The following is a 16,140-nucleotide window of genomic DNA, read 5'->3' on the forward strand; positions in this document are numbered from 1 at the left end:
AAATCACATGATTTTTACACTAGGAAGAATGCATAATTCAAAAGAGGACACATGGATGACCTTCAGACTAAATATAGTACTTAAAATATTCAGGACATTATTTTCAAATACTACTTCTTTCTAAGTATACTGTGGGGAAAACTTGAAGTAGCCAGAATAAATCAAACTGAGACAACATTTTTTATTTGTTATGCTTCATACAATGACTGTACTGAACAAATATAAACTCCAATTGGCACAGCTTGCTCTCTATATAACAGCATTTATCGCCTTTGATTACAACTCAGTATGTTCCTCAGATGTTCAGAATTGATCCTCTTGTGTGAACCCTTACTGAGAAAAGAGCTGATCAGAAACTCTTTATCATCCTTCTGATTTGTCATTCATCTGAGGAGGAACTGCTTATCATTTTTCAAAGCCTTTGCATGCTACTGAAAGCTGAGGACTGCATTCCATTATTAGTTTTATTTTAGTGCACTGTAAAGACACCTTCAATGCAGTTAAATTCTACTATCCTTAAATATCCCAAGTATCCTTATTCTCCAAGCAGATCCACTGATTTCAAAGAGATTTTTGGAGGAACAAAGAACATAATACAACATAAGCAAAGATGAAAGACTCTCATTTCTGCAAGGTAATCTTTCTTTTCATTCCTGTTTAAACACACCTGCTTTTATGACACAACGGGCTGGACACATATTAACAACAATCAAATCAAATACATACTTCACCAAGCAAATAAAGCATGATGGAGAACATTTGAGCAGGTAACACATCATGAGAAAGCCAGAATTCCTCACCAACCTGGGAGACATTCAGAGTATTCCCAGTGTCAGTGAGAAATGACGATTCCCAGGCAGTGCAGGAAGCAGGGTGCCTATGGCAGCATCGCATCCTGAGACTTCAATTCCGAAAAGCTCCTTTGCTCTTCCCAGAACTTAAGTCCTCATGCCAACCTTTATTATTTTCAAATTTGGGACTGTAAGTCTTTTTAAAGAACATGCCCATTTCCATTCCCAGTCTTACGTTTATAAATTCTGATTTACATAAACATGCCAGAAGATCCTGGGCTGTGGAGTCAATTCTGTGAATGTAAAAACTTCCAATTGGGATACAACTATCCCACCCCTCCTGCTTCCCCCAGTGTCTTCAAGCATACTTAACAAGGCTTGCCTCAGATTCATACGAAAAGATTGATGGTCATGACACGAATTTCAGAATTCACGTTTCTTACTTTAAAGCTGTCTTTCAACTCCCTTCTCATTCCTATAAACATTACTAAGAAATCTACTGGATGCACAGATAAGGTGTTCTTCCTATGATTCAAAAAGCTTTAACACACAGCAATTAAAAAATGCAATTCCATAAAGAGTTGTTATATTTTTCATTGTAGACACTATTAGAGATGTTTTCAGGTATATGTATTTTGCAGTTGTCATAAGAACCCCCAGAACTCTGCAATAAACTTAACAATAGCTAAAACATGGTCCTAAAAATACTTTATGTCACCTTCTGGTTGATTAATGAATTAAGAGGCAGAAACACTTATTTTAGATTAAAAAAGTTTAGTGACAACCCACATAAAACTGTTCCTCTTTCCTTACCTCTGTGCAAAGGTGAAGGGGCATTAACTCACACCTTTATTTCTTTTAAAGAAATTGTGAGTGAGGAAACTATTCCCTGAAATCAGAGTGTCACTATTCAATACAAAAGAGTAACAGAGACCTACATGTCCTTTTGAAAGCAGTATTTGATTAACATGGGCAGAGAAAGCATCCACACAAGAAAAGCAACATGCCTTCACATGGAAAATCCCACATTTTTAAACAACTAAGTAACTTTTGTTTAGTCAAAAAGAGATCTTTAATATACTTTGTTTTTTTTAGTGGAAAGTACTTTAGGATCAGGGAATTAAGAGGTATTTCCTTTCAATGAAGTGGTATTTCAAGTTGACTTGTGAAGGGAAAAAAAGGATCAGAGTAGGGAACGTTCCTCCCTGCACTGATTCAATAGAGGTTCAAGATAGAAGAAAAGCGTGTTTTTACACAAACCTACATTTTTTCACTCGAGGCACAAACACACATGTTTAATGTTCCACACAGCAGAAGCATCGCATTTATTCTGTGGTTAAAGGATTGCCCCGACAGTCTCCCTTTACTACTGCTGCTGCTGCAAAAAGCAGCCTTACTTGCTGACATATGATCTTCATTACAGCTGCTGGATGGTTCCAATATAATTTGAGCACCTGCTATCCTTTCATATTTTAATATATTGATAATTTGTGAAATGAATCACCAGCAACCACCCACCCTCTCCAAAGGGATTTTACTTGAGGATAATAATGCAGCTTCATGATCCATGAAATCATAATCTTTATCAAGAGGTGGAACACAAGAAAGTGTGGCCTGAGGCTTACTCCAGCATGCAACAATTATCACTGCATTAATTATTACAAAACATATCAATATGAAGCTCTTCTTTTGCTGCTGACATGACTTAAAGGATTTTTTATTTTCTGAGCACAAAAAAATTAAGGTGAAATTACATTATTCTAGGCAATGTTATTCTGTTATCTGAGGCACTGTTAGTGCTACATTCTTCATTAACATCTTGCTTCCCTACAAAGACACGAATCTTTCAGGGCAGATAGTTCTGCTGCAGACACAAAAAAATCCAGTGTGGCAGATGACAGTTTTTCTCTAGCCTCTCCAGGTCCCTCTGAACAGCAGCAGAGTGCTCCGGGGATATCAGCCACTCCTCCCAGTTTTGCATCATATCAATCATATTTTTCCATTAATTTTCCATTCATCTACAGGAAGACAAACAAACAGTCTTTCCTTTTCTTGCACACAAAATGAAAATACAGCAGTCTTTCCATGCCCTGCCTGGCTGGAATATGGCAACCTGTGTTATGCAATTAGGAGAGACTCGACTCACAGGCCAGTCTCAACGTATGGGCCTTATTTAAGCCTGAAGGTAACAGATGTGAAGTTAAGGTGTGTCACGAAGGCTACAGAGGAAGCAGTGAACTAAACAAATACCTTTCAAGTAGGAACATAACCATAAAAGGAAATGAAATAAAATTATGTGGAAAACTAGTGAGTGAGCCCAGCCTACGGTGCCCTCTCCTGCTTACAAGGCTGTTCTTAATACACTGCTACAGTCAATAGCACTGTTTAGTCCACAGCACGGGCAGCCAAGGAAAATTCTTCTGCTCTGTTGAGAGCCCTCAGAATCCCCTAACTACTTTTCACATGTTTTCTCACATACTTGCTCAGTATTTGTAAAGGGGTCAAGCTGACCGTTACATCCTTATGGCAGCATTGCATCATATGAACTAAACACAATTACACCAAAATACTCTGACCCTTGGCTAGGGAACCTGGGCGGCCACAGAGCAGTGAGAAGGAAAATGGAAACAAGACGGCTCAGAAAACAGCCTGCAAACATGAATAAGTAAGGAAAAAGGGAAAGGCACCATTTCCTATTTTGTAAAGCTGAAGAAACACATGCCTTACTCCAAAGACCCTGGAAAGTCAAGGTATAGCTAGAATTACAGTTTTCAAATACTACTGTAATATGACTTCATGTTTGTTATTTAGTCATACGAGTCATTTACTTTTTTTTTTGTGAAAAATAAAACAAAATACATAATTTTAACCCGAAGAAAAGACATTTTTACTACAGTGATATTTTATATTCTTCTTCGATCTCAAATATGTAGATGATTAGAGCTGCACAGGATCATGAAGACCTGTTTGTTTCAAATCCTGGAGGAATTTGGTATTTGCTTGTGAACCGAGACAAGCGGCACTGGCAGCCGATCACCTCGAGGTCCTCAGGCACTGGGTGTCACTTCCCAGCTGCCAACAGGGCTGAAGCCAAGCGGTTCCTCGCCCACGCTGTTCTGGTACTGAGCCCCTCCAAGAAGCACTGCCAGCAGTAGTGGGTTGTGCCAAACTGCGTGGGAGTTTTCTGAGACACCCAAATGTCCTCTGGAGACTGCAGCGAAGTGACCAAAGGCAGACTCCCGAACAAGACGTGGGTACTGAGCTCCATGAGACAGCAGAGCTGATCTATCTGTGGGTTTCAGACATCCCTTCACACGAGTTCTGATGGCCCCTTGACTCATGTGCAAGCTCCACCATCTCAGTAAAGTCCCACTGGAGCATTATAGGCCACACCAATGACTTAAGGCACACGGTTGTTTTTTTTTTTTTAAACATACTTTGTCAGTGCTGTCATTGCAACAGAAGGGAAACAGTCGGTCACCAGATTATGAAGCCTTTTCTCAACGGCACAAGGACGTAACCACCCGCTGTGCTCAAGTGCTCCCACCACGGCAATACGGAGACTCACGCACGTGCCCAGCTGCTTCAGGCGTGGAGCCCATCCAAAGACTGCAGGTCTGCCCCACACCTTTGACAGACACTGCATTTCAAGTTGAGCTATGCTTTCCATTTTCAAACTAGTTTTTAGTCACAGATAATACTGCTTTCAACTCATCTATTTTTTATGAGATACAGTCCTGGATGCTTTTGTATAGCTTTTCAAAAGACTATTTGTAGGTATTCAGATCCTCTCCTTCCACATACTCATCAGTAGTTGAAACCTGCTTTTTGAAAAATCTTTGATCTCGTGAATTTCCAGAAAAGCATCATTACTGTTTCTTCTACAAACTGTTCTCTACCTTAACTTAAATCATTGTATAAAAATATCAGCAAAAGCAACTAGAGAATAAAAAGAAAAGAGAAAAATTGAAAAATTCAATGTTCTCATCACCAATACTTCTGTAATGCACAGTGTGCTCTTAGTGAATGGTACAATATAACAATCAGAAACATTAGAAGAGGATCCTCTAAAAGGCTTCAGACATTCTTAGCAGCAGCGTGTAGGAAAAGCAAAAGAACCCCATAGAGACAGTTTGATGCAAAACGTTGTCCTCCAGCCACCTTACTGAAAGAACGCTCAAAACCAGAAGCCCTCTTGTAAAATAAAGATAACGTGCTCTTAAAAATGGTTTGTTTAATATTTTTTTTCCCACAACAATCACCACTCCTATTTTCTTCCCAATTTTTCAAATGCTTTCTATAACCACATCTCTGTCAGCAAATTATTTGTTAAGTATTCACTTTGACGTGGGACTGTTCATCTAAGACTTACCACCAGGCTTCTAGTGTCTGAGTGACCAGTGTTCACACAGGAGAGCTGGAATTGTGGATGCAGAGAGATGGTGGCACAACATTAATGCCAGCAGTTAAGGACTACCAAGGCTAACTCTACATCTTGCACAAAGGCCCTAGGGAGCCACCAGGCGATGAGGAGAATAACTTGTGAAGGGGCCCTGCTATGATTTTTAAGTATTCACAGCTTTAATTCTGAAACTAATCTTTTGAGAAGTTCTGACACACAGAATTGTTTTCAGGAAACAAGACAACTGCAAACAGAAACAACGTTGAGATGCTCACATGTTAGTTCTTTTCCTCCTCAGCATTTCTCCCCTGCCAGCTACGGGGCTCCAAACTGAGTGACATGTTTCACGAGTCCAGCGACTCGTGCAAGAACCCAATGTGGAGAATTGAAGCAAGTCAACCATGCATGTGAGAAAAATATATTAAAAAAGGGAAGAGGGGAACTTAATTCTCTGTTTTGGAAGAACGTTTCTTTAAAGAAATACCCACTTTAAAATTTTCCCCCAAGATTCATTCTTCAATGCTTAATCTAAATAAAATTAGAAGAAGTATTTTTGTTCATTCCTTAGCATGAAATTCTCTTCATGGGTGGGATTGCTAAACTTGTCTTTGAAATAAATGAGGGATTTGATGCCACTTGGTCTTTGTTATAAATGCACATTTTATATCCTCATTGCACTGATAATTGTGCAGTCAACTTTGCCTTCCAGTTTAAAAAGGGATTTAAGTGCTGCAAGAATGTTCCTAGTCAAGAGGGAGACAACTGCAGTGGGGGCTATTTAGTAGCTCTTGAAGAATTTCTCCACAAAGTTTAATATGACAGTGATTCTGTATATTTATACTCCCATCTCATTAACAAAATGCATTTTTATCATTTCCCTTCCACCTTTCCTTTTTCTAAGCTCTTCCTCTTTCTTCCCTTGAGTTTTTTTCAGAAAATGCAATCATTTTAATGAAAGAAAAAAAAAAAGGTGAATGGTACCAACACAGAGATATGATGTACGGAGAATACCAGAGAGAGCACTCTCAGTGGCTGCAGTGAGGGGGAAGCCCGTCAGCCATCTCGGAAGAAGCTGGCTGCAAATGCTCGTAGGGGACTCAAGAAAATGAAATTTAAAAAGATTCCCCCCTAGGGAACCACTTTTCTGCAGCAGACAGAGGATGCCACCACACTGAGCCACTGAACAGCAGCAATTACTCCTGCTATGCATTTTTCAGCTATACTTGCAAGGACAGATTTTATAGATTTATTACTAGCAATTTCTATTTTACACAGTCCAGGGTAGCTTGGACACATACTAACACTGACTTGGAGAGAGAGGACAGGGATGAGAAGCTTTCAAAAACCTTGGCAGTTGAGAATGACCTCAAGGCCAACCCTAACTATCCATACAGATACTATCAGAAGGAATGTATGCATGTTTCTTTCTGACCCACAATATTTGTGACAGTTTTTGTGAATAACAGCTTTGGTAGGACATTTACACTTGCAAGGTAATGAATCCTCAGCTTTTTTTTTTATAGTAGGAGATAATTTTTCTTTAATTAAAAAAGCCTGCACTGTAAAAGTACAAATACGAAGAGAAAAATCTACTATGAAAATCCAGAGAAGTGTTAGGATTGGAAGCCTGGTTCGCTAAAGCCGCCTTTTAATTTTGCTCTAACAAGGAAAATGACTTTTAAAAACTAACCTAGCATAGACTATGGGTTGGTTAGATTCCAACTGTGGTGTTTTTACATCAGGATACAATTCTGGGTAGGGGGGTGTTTTGTGAGGAATAATTCTGGGTTTTCTTTGAATTGATTTTCCACTTTTTTCTGGCAAAGTATATGCTTTTCATTTTTTTTTCCCCCAGACCACACAAACAAATATCCTGCCAACTTTAATTTCCACATTTTTCTTTTTGATGGATTCTTTTGGCTGGGCTGATTTCCCTGTTTTTTTTTTTTTTTTTTTTTCTGCCAACAATGTATTCAACTCTTCTTCCTGGCATCTTAGCAAGTAAAGCAGTAGCTAACAAACAGCATCTTCTGCTAACCGTCTACATTTCCACTTAGCATAGACATAAATCATTAATTCACATATATACTTTCATGGTATTAACATAGCAAAGGTGATCAACTCTACCTACAAACCATTACTTGTACATGACAAACATAAAGCCCATTTGCAGCTCTCTATCTTTTAAAATATAAATACATACACCTAAATATTTTCTCAATGTTGCACATCATTATTTGTCTTTCTTTATCAGAAATTGTATTATTAATTTGCAAAAGAGATTTTACTAAATAGAATGGAACTTCTTAATCATTGTAGATATGGACCTTCTCTTCCATCACTTCAGCGTTTTTCATCAAACCTTCCTAGGATGGGAAATACATTAAAAAAAAAAGACGAAAAAATGCCAAAAAAAAAAAGAAAAAAAAAGAAAAAAAGGAAACTGCTTGCCAGCTGGAGGAAGTGTATAAACATTAAATAAAAGTCCTGTTATAAAGGACACTGATCCAAGGAAGACAACAGACCAAAAATACAGACCCAAGTGATGATGAATCCCAGTGGCAACCAACAGCATTGAAATAGTATGAGACAGTACACCTGTTAATTCTGCTTACTAACACTTTTGCATAAATGAACCTGGAAAAAATCAGTTTTCTCAGATGGTGACCCTTAGTAAAGTCACTTAGGGATGGGATATTTTCAGTTCTGCAAATGCTGAATGGGAAGCATCCTCCACAGTACTGATTTCTCAAACATCATTAAGGCTGGGTTACTGGATGCTAGTCAACAGATGCTTGTGAGGAAACAGTGAGATAACAGATAAATCCAGCAATTTATGCTCACAAAAGGTAATTCTGGAGCACAGAGTTTTCTGGATATAGATCACCATCTCAACCAGGTGACAATGACGATAAAGTGAATGGCCTGGCAGCGTACCATGATGTTGTAGGAGAGGTCACATATGGCACCTGGCACAGCCCCTTGTAGCTGAGCCAATAAGGAAATACTGCATTAACTAAAACATAAAATTAAGTACTTCAAGAAACTATTTAGTCCACCCACCCTCCTTTTTTTTTTTTTTTAAAGAAGCAAGTTTATCATGACTAGAGCTGCCAAATATTTCTCCAATCTGTTCATAAAAATGTTCATACCCTCTATAACTCGTATCAGTGCTTTATCACTCCTACTGTTAGATATTCTTTGCTAATATCTGATGCAAATACACCTTCATATAATTTAACTCCTTTTTGTCTTAAGCTTCTTGAATGCAACGAGTAACTGGAGGACATCCTCTTTATAACACATTTTCGCGTGCCTGGAAAGTTGCATCTCCATAAAGTGTTTCCTCTTTAAGTTGCTCTTCTGGACTCTGTCCAACTCCTTAGAACATCTTTGTCCTTTTAACTTAGTGTTGTGTCCTAAAACCTAGGCCTTTTCCTCAGCTCGGAGTAAAGCAGAAAACACCTCTCTGGTGTCTTATCTAAGTTCTCTGCTGAACAAAAGAGTATGATGGAGAGAATTAAGGAACAATTTCACATCTTTGGCACCTTGTACCCAGCATCTGCTTTATTAAGTGCTGGATCCTAGAAACCCTTCGTACTACTCATTAAAAAAAAAAAAAAAAAATCAAATTGCATGACAGAGGAAATCATCGTATAAACACTGCAGAACTTCAGCTCAAGCCTTACCGCCCAGCCAAAGATATTAATTATAATAAGGAAAAACAAAAAAGAACTAGAATTCTGTGTGTATTGAACTGAGAGCAAGTTCCGCTCAAAACTGAGCAGTAATACGCATTCAAGAATGCTTGGAATGAAAAAAAAAAAAAAAAAAAAAAAGAGTTTGACAAGAAACATACTGTAGGAGGTTTGGGCTGCTTTCCCATATACAAAAGCTCTAGAGAGTGCACAAGTCAGAAAAAAACAGTCTCAAAAACAAAGATATTTTAGAAAAAAAATGAATAGAATGAACACCAATAAACTGCCAGAGCCAGTAGGCATTAGAGGACCCTGTAATGAAGAATACAGGTGACAAACAGAAGAAGATGAAGAGAGAGAGAAAGAACAGAGTTTTCGCAGAGGAAGCAATTAAGCAATTCCTCTCAAACTTCCTGCAGTTTTTTTGCCTCAGTCAATAAACGAGTGCTAAAGACAATCCTGTATACCTAAATCCTCAGGAAAAAAACAGAGGAAGGGCTGATGAAGCACAGAAAATCAAGGGTCAGAACAAAACGGCTGGTTTTCTCCGTGAAAGGAGAACCTGAGCAGGGCTGCAGGAAGGGATCTGTGCCGAGCAGTCTGCTGCTTATAACAAGACAGGTTAATAGTGAAGTAACAGATTTATCAAGGAACAGCAATGGGTGGCAGGTAGGAAATCCGACCTGTAGTAATTATGGAAAGACCCCATAATTATGAGTGATTAGGTGAGAAATGTCAGAAGAAATTTGGTGCTGATAAAAAGTGTAACTCATTAAAACAAGATACTCTTAACAACCCAGGTGTAACTGGGTTAGGGAATCCACAAGTTGAAGAATGTCAGAAGCTGGGAAGATTTTGCGGGGGAAGTAACACCATGTTTCCCCATGTCCTGCAGTCTCCCTAGCACATATGGAGCCTGCACCCTACTCCCTAGCTGGGTTAGCTGGTGCCTATGCCGGACCTGGTACAAGCAGTTGTTTTGCTCCCTTCTCCAGAAGGGCTTTCACAAGAAAATTTGCATCTTTACACAACACTAGATGTTATTTGCCCAGATGTCACGGGATTTAAACTATTCAAAATGTTACATAGCAGTTGCAATACAGGAAAGCCTATTTCTGTAACAGACATTTATGTAGTTTCACATTTTCTCCTCACATGTCTTCCTTCCTAGGCCAAGTGTTCCTTTCTCTTAAAACTTGACTGCATGTTCAGAAGTTATGCTCAGCACATTTTAGCAGAACGCTCAAGCACTCACATACCAACAGAAAGATAAGTTCTACTAATACCATAACATCCTGAAACTCACTTTACAATGACTTTTTAGTAAAGCTTCTCAAGGAAACAGTTTTAATGACATGAAGATAAAAAGGGCTGACTAAAACAAATTTCAGAATTCTGAATGTTAAAGATGTTGCGAGAGAGAAGCAATCCATCATCCAAAAGGAAATTAACTGCATTTGCAATGAGCATTAAATATTAATGCTACTATCTTAGACACACCATCAAGACAGAGGGAGAACAAACAAGAGCGATCGCTTCTTTTGCACATCCTGTTACAGAAGTTAATGTGACACAAATTAGGACAGAAAATACTTCATCATAAAGTTTCAAAAGAAAAAAAATATGTTCATGAAAGAGGGAAGACATGCAACATTAAATCTCAAAAAAAAATTGCAGGCTTCAGGAGATTAAGGAGATCAATCTTTTTATTATTAAGCTTCGCTCATTAGCAGATATAGTGTGACTCTCACCAAAGCAAATGAATACTGACAAGTTGATGTATCTTAAAAATTTTATTACCACATACTGCTCAGTTATAGCTTAGACATACCACTCTTGTGAATTCCAGTAATAAATTTCTTGCCACTGATACTGAAGGTAGAAGGACTACACCCAACAGTTTGTGACACATACCTGAAACAGGCCTCTGACATCAATTACACTAGCCATGAATAATAATTAAAAAAAATCACTTCTTGCCTCTCTAAAAAATGAAAAAATGTACAATCATCACCATACAGAAAAGTTTATAAATTTCTTTGATTTTGCTCATTTCTTAAGTCGGATGCTAAATTTTAAAAGCTCAGTATTGGCCAAACAGAGAAAAAAAATAACAGCCTTCCTCACAGCAGCAAGGTCTAAATGTCATTATGTTCCTCCTACCTAACACACTTAAGATAGCAGCCTTCTACAAACCTCCCTTGAAAGTTGAGAAAAAATGAATATATTGATATACTGAGGTCTAAATGAATATGCTGTATATTAGATTCCATTTTCTTAATGGATTTCTGCCCAGGGTCTAAAGTCTTTGAACCTTTTCCTACATCTCATAAGACTGAGATATAAAAAGATGCCCAGAAGCCTCATGGTAGCTTGTGTAGAGAAGAAAAGCATGTTACTTTCACATGCGGCTTCCCTGACGCTGTATCTAGGGGCAGTTTCTACTATACTGACCCCATGCAATTTTCCTTTTTGCAGTCTTGCCCCTTACTGAACAGCTCTAATGCTTTTCTGGGAAATTACTCATAATTTGCATTATTTGAAGAAAAGTCATTCTGAAGAACAGAAGAACAGAAACAAAAGAGAGCAAAACCTACTGATTTCACTCTTCAGTTTGTAGTGACTGTTTAGTGTATTGACAACTTCGAGTGTTTAAGCACTGTGAATGACAAACTCCCAAAATTACAGGATTCTGAGGCATGATAATTTTTTCCTCTCCAGTTTTGAGCCCTGAAGAACAGAAATATGTCCCTCTCTCCACATATAGGTTCTTTCAATCGCTTCATTCCATGAACTGTGCTTCAAAAAATACAAACTACAGGATCAACTATAATTTCATGAAAATTAGTAACTCTGTTAGATGGCTGAGGAGTAGCAAAACAAATCTGCTTTTTTTCTTTTTTGAAAGGCATCATGTCTTTGGTTACATTCTGAGTTTTTTTTTCTGAAAAAAAAAATCAAATTTAGCAAAACACATTCACCATGGAAAGTGTGCTACTTGCCACTTGTTAGTGGATTTTTCCCCAAGAAAAAGGAAATTACTCTTGACAAGCTTAGTTATGAATAGTGGCTGGTTTTGCTTGGATCAACGTTCATAGGAAAAAGTTGTGTTCACGGCAACCTGACGAGACTGTGTTTCAAAAACTCACCGAATACCACGCAGCTTTGCTGCAACAAGGCCAATCCTTTTTGCAGAGCCCACAACAATAACAACAGCAATACTGTTTCTTACTTAACTGAATAAAAGGAAACAACGGTCAAGTGTCCTGAAAACCCACTTGGTGTCATCAGTATCCCTCTCAGACACCTGTTTTTTTTTTTTCTTTTCTTTTAATTTCTACATTGCATTTCCATTTCATTAAGGTGCCTTAGAGCACATCATTTGAATCAGTCCTTGTCTCAGGGCGCCAAAGCCCTTATTCTTGTCAAAGCTACTGCAATAAACAGCCAAACTTGCCAGTTGCTGGCAAGTCTGGATGGTAATTGCTGATCTCTCAGCAGCAGGGAAGCCGATCCATCGCCTCACTGTCTCAAGCCCCTAATCCTTTCATATCCCATTGGGGAAATAAAAGAGAAGGGAGGACACTTAATACCAGTTTGGAGTCTCCATACTAAAAAGGTTAATTTCCCTGAAACTATTAGAATGCTGATAACCTCACTATACAAGTGTCACTCTTGAAAACTAACAAACAAAAAATTCTTAAAAAAATCCAAACCATCTGCAGCCATATGCTTTATGCCAAGCTGGAAAAGATTTCTGGAATATCTGACACCTGAAGAACACCCCTGTGGGAAAGCATACCCATCAGCTGCCAGGCAGGGCCAGGCAACTGGAGAGAAAATCCAAATCCAGTTGCCAACAAAAACCTATGGTGCTCAGTATCTATTTAAAAGTTATTTTGTAGAAACACAAATGCATATTTCTACTCCACAGGAGCATATTAAACCAAACAAAGCAAGACTGGACAGACAACATCTGTTTGTTGGGAAAATGATTCCCCACTTCAGATCTGTTCATTCTGTAATGAGACAGAAACAAAGAACTAAATTTGCATCTCTTTGCCTCTTTTTCACTGTCATCCAAAGTGTGATCTTCCTTTTATTTGCATTTGTTCAGTCAAGAATTATAGCCAATCTTATTTTTAAACGAAAAAATTACTCTGTTCTCTTAGCATATACTGCTTTGCATTCACAATATTGTGAATGCAAGACCCTTAAAATTTATACGTCTTTCATTAAATTTATTCACATCTAAGCTACCAAGAGGAGAATGAAGATAACTTGACATCATAGAAGCAGAGAAACCAATGCAGATCCTTCTCTACTAGTCAAGAGAGAGGGGGAGAACACTGATAGCCAGAGGTACACGTGGAGGGTGCCCCGTAAAGGGGCAATCCTCTAAAACAGTAAATAATTCTGCTCTGAGGGATGAGGGAGTCAGACCAAAGGCTCTCAGTGCCCACTGAATCTCACATGATAATGATCTTCTTTGTGAAAAAGATGCTCCTACCGAGACTGTTGACTATAATGCTTTAAACAAAAGTAGTCTTTACTTTCTTGCCTTCCCCCATTTAATTATACCTGAAGAAATAACGCTGCCATCCTAGAAAACAAGATATTTCGTGCTCTGAGGACTTGAGTTTGAGACTTCAAGTCCCCTGCAAGACTCCTTCTTCTCTCCTTTTAGTCCTCTAGCTCCATCTAATCTTTCTTGATCCAAAATTCAGTAATATCATAACTTGAAAGGTGGCATTATGAAACTAAGCAGAGCAGGCATCTTCTCTCAGCTGTGCCAAGATTTAGCGATAACCAGAACCTTAAAGACATGGTCAGACACTAGCCAAGCAGATGGTGCTGGCATAGAGCTTGCCCCAATTGGAGACCTATTGGTCACAGGAAAAGGTAGTTTTAAATAGCCTGAGTAGAAAACAACACATTGCCTTTAGCATTTCAAAGAAATCTCTGCAGTGACTTTTCAGCACACATAGCTGCTGGAAAGGTAATGTGCTTATGCAGAGGTACAGCTATGCAGCAGCCACCAAGGCAGTCAAGCAAGAGGCTTGGGAGGTTTCACAGGCGCTGTCTAAACTGTTGGACTGGAAAGTAGTTCCCAGGTCCGAGTGCACATGAACTTCAGCTGTGTCCCAAAAACTCTGAAGCCCCTTCTGCAGCACCTGCCCAGGCACCAGGAAGCAGAGGCCTGGCTGCCAGCCACGAGCAGCACAGCACGCTCCAGCAGGGCCCTGGTGGTCCTGGCGCCAGGACTCAGCAGAGAAGGTCACTCCGCAGCCTAGAAAAAGCCTTGAGAGACTTCAGAAGAGAAGAAAAACTAGAAACAGGGTAAATTGTCTCAAGTGTGCCTGGGCACCAAATATCCCTTTTCATCTCCAACAAGCGTCATCTCTGCTTGCGTATGGTTCCAACATAAACTACACTGTAGTTTTAAAAATAATTTACAAGCATGATCCAGAATTTTGGAGTCCACAAAACAGTCTACACAGCCACCAAAAAATACATTTCAGGAAAGTATGTGGTTAATGACACAGTTTAAGCTAATGATAATGAGACAAACAATACATTCAGGGCATCAGCCTAGCTAGCAGTACTGGTAACACTCTGAAGCAGCTTGAGTGTGTCAGGAGCGAATGTGTCAGGCAGCTCAAGCACCAGACAGGCACAAGGGCTTTATGGAAACGCTGCTATACCTTACCACGTTACCTACATCCCACTGGGTGGGTGATTCTGCTGACAGGGGATACTGGAATTCACACTGCAATTTCACCTTCTGAAAGCCTTAGCTCGGCTTCGCCAAATAAGTTTTAGAGATCAGGATTTCCGTTTTTTTCACTTTGCTGGCAGTGCTGACATTCAGAAAACTAATGTATATACCACAAAAATGAAAGAGGAAGGCGAATGATAGATAAGAAATAAAATGGCCTAATAAATACACTTTTTTTTTTTTAAAAAATTGTCAGTTCCTACAGGCTTTGACACCTTCCGCATGAAATGAGTATCTGACTGCTCGTAATTGCATTATCACATCACAACGTGAACACTTTCAATATTGGCAGTAAGGGAGGCGTATCTCTCCCTGGACATGCTCTATAAAGGAGACTGAAAGGCTCTGCAATTTCCTTCCTTACCACACTTTCAATGTAATAGCTCTGAGTTAATGTGGCTAGAGCATAAAATGACCAGGAAAAACAAACAGGTCTACTCCTAGCAAGACCTACTAGACTCCTAGCAAGCAGCATTTAAGAAGGCAATGAACAGGGTTTTCTACAGAAAGACTACTGTGATTTCATTAAACAAAATTTCAAGCCTTACTTAAATTAAACAAGAATACAATACAAAACATTTCAGAGAAATAAGACTTCTATTTCTAAACATATGCACACAATTATCTGATATTTTAAAAACTGATAGTTTGCTGGTTACAGCTATGCGGTTTAGCTCAGAAATAATAAAATTCAAGAAGCCATTCTGATCATGTCAATTGGAACAGATATAAAATAGGATGTTATAAAATAAATTTTAAAACATATTGATAAAAGAGGAAACCAGTGGAGTTCTGGATGATGACAAAATCACAGTTCTAAAAATCACACTATTCCAACTTTAGAGACATAAAAAGTCTACCAATGATTAGTTGTACTTGATGACTATGGAGCACAGAACACTAGCTTCTTAATACACAAGATATTAAGACTCTGCATTTAACCCCATACAAACAGATTTGGTACCTTTTTTATTCCAGTCACCTGCATTCTAGCTACTGGTGCTTATTTGTGAGTTAATTAAAAATAAGCCATCAATTTATTGGCAGCCATTTAACCTCACCATCATTTTTTTTCAGAGATGTCCTCCTGCTGATTTCACATTAACGATACCTTAAGTCAAGAACATGCAAAATAGATGAGGAGAACTGAAGATATGAATACTCATTCATCACTTAAAAAATCATTAAAATGTCTGAAATTCATCCTTTCTGAAAATACTGTATACATTAAAGAAGTATATATTTTTTTCAGATAGATTTGGACGCAGTGAATATGGCACTAACAATTAAGATCCTTGATGGCAGGCTGAAAATTAAAAAAAATAAATAATTTGATCAGCAGAGCTGGCAGACAGCAATAGCTTAACTTCTATATAGTATACAACCAAGAATACTCAGCTGACTAATGTCAAAATGCAAGACATTGAGTTGAAAGCATTGATCTATTACAGTAACTATTTTATATAAATC

General features: G+C 38.5%; 1 protein-coding gene across 1 annotated transcript in view; it reads right to left on the reverse strand.

Moving 5' to 3' along the window:
• UST (uronyl 2-sulfotransferase) overlaps positions 1-16,140 on the reverse strand; it is a 158,521-nt gene that overhangs the window by 34,045 nt on the left and 108,336 nt on the right. The window lies entirely within an intron of this gene.

This window comes from Tinamus guttatus, unplaced genomic scaffold, assembly GCF_059628265.1.
Source record: "Tinamus guttatus ecotype Peru unplaced genomic scaffold, ASM5962826v1 Tinamus_guttatus_pri_ptg000716l, whole genome shotgun sequence".
NCBI classification, from domain to species: Eukaryota; Metazoa; Chordata; class Aves; order Tinamiformes; family Tinamidae; genus Tinamus; species Tinamus guttatus.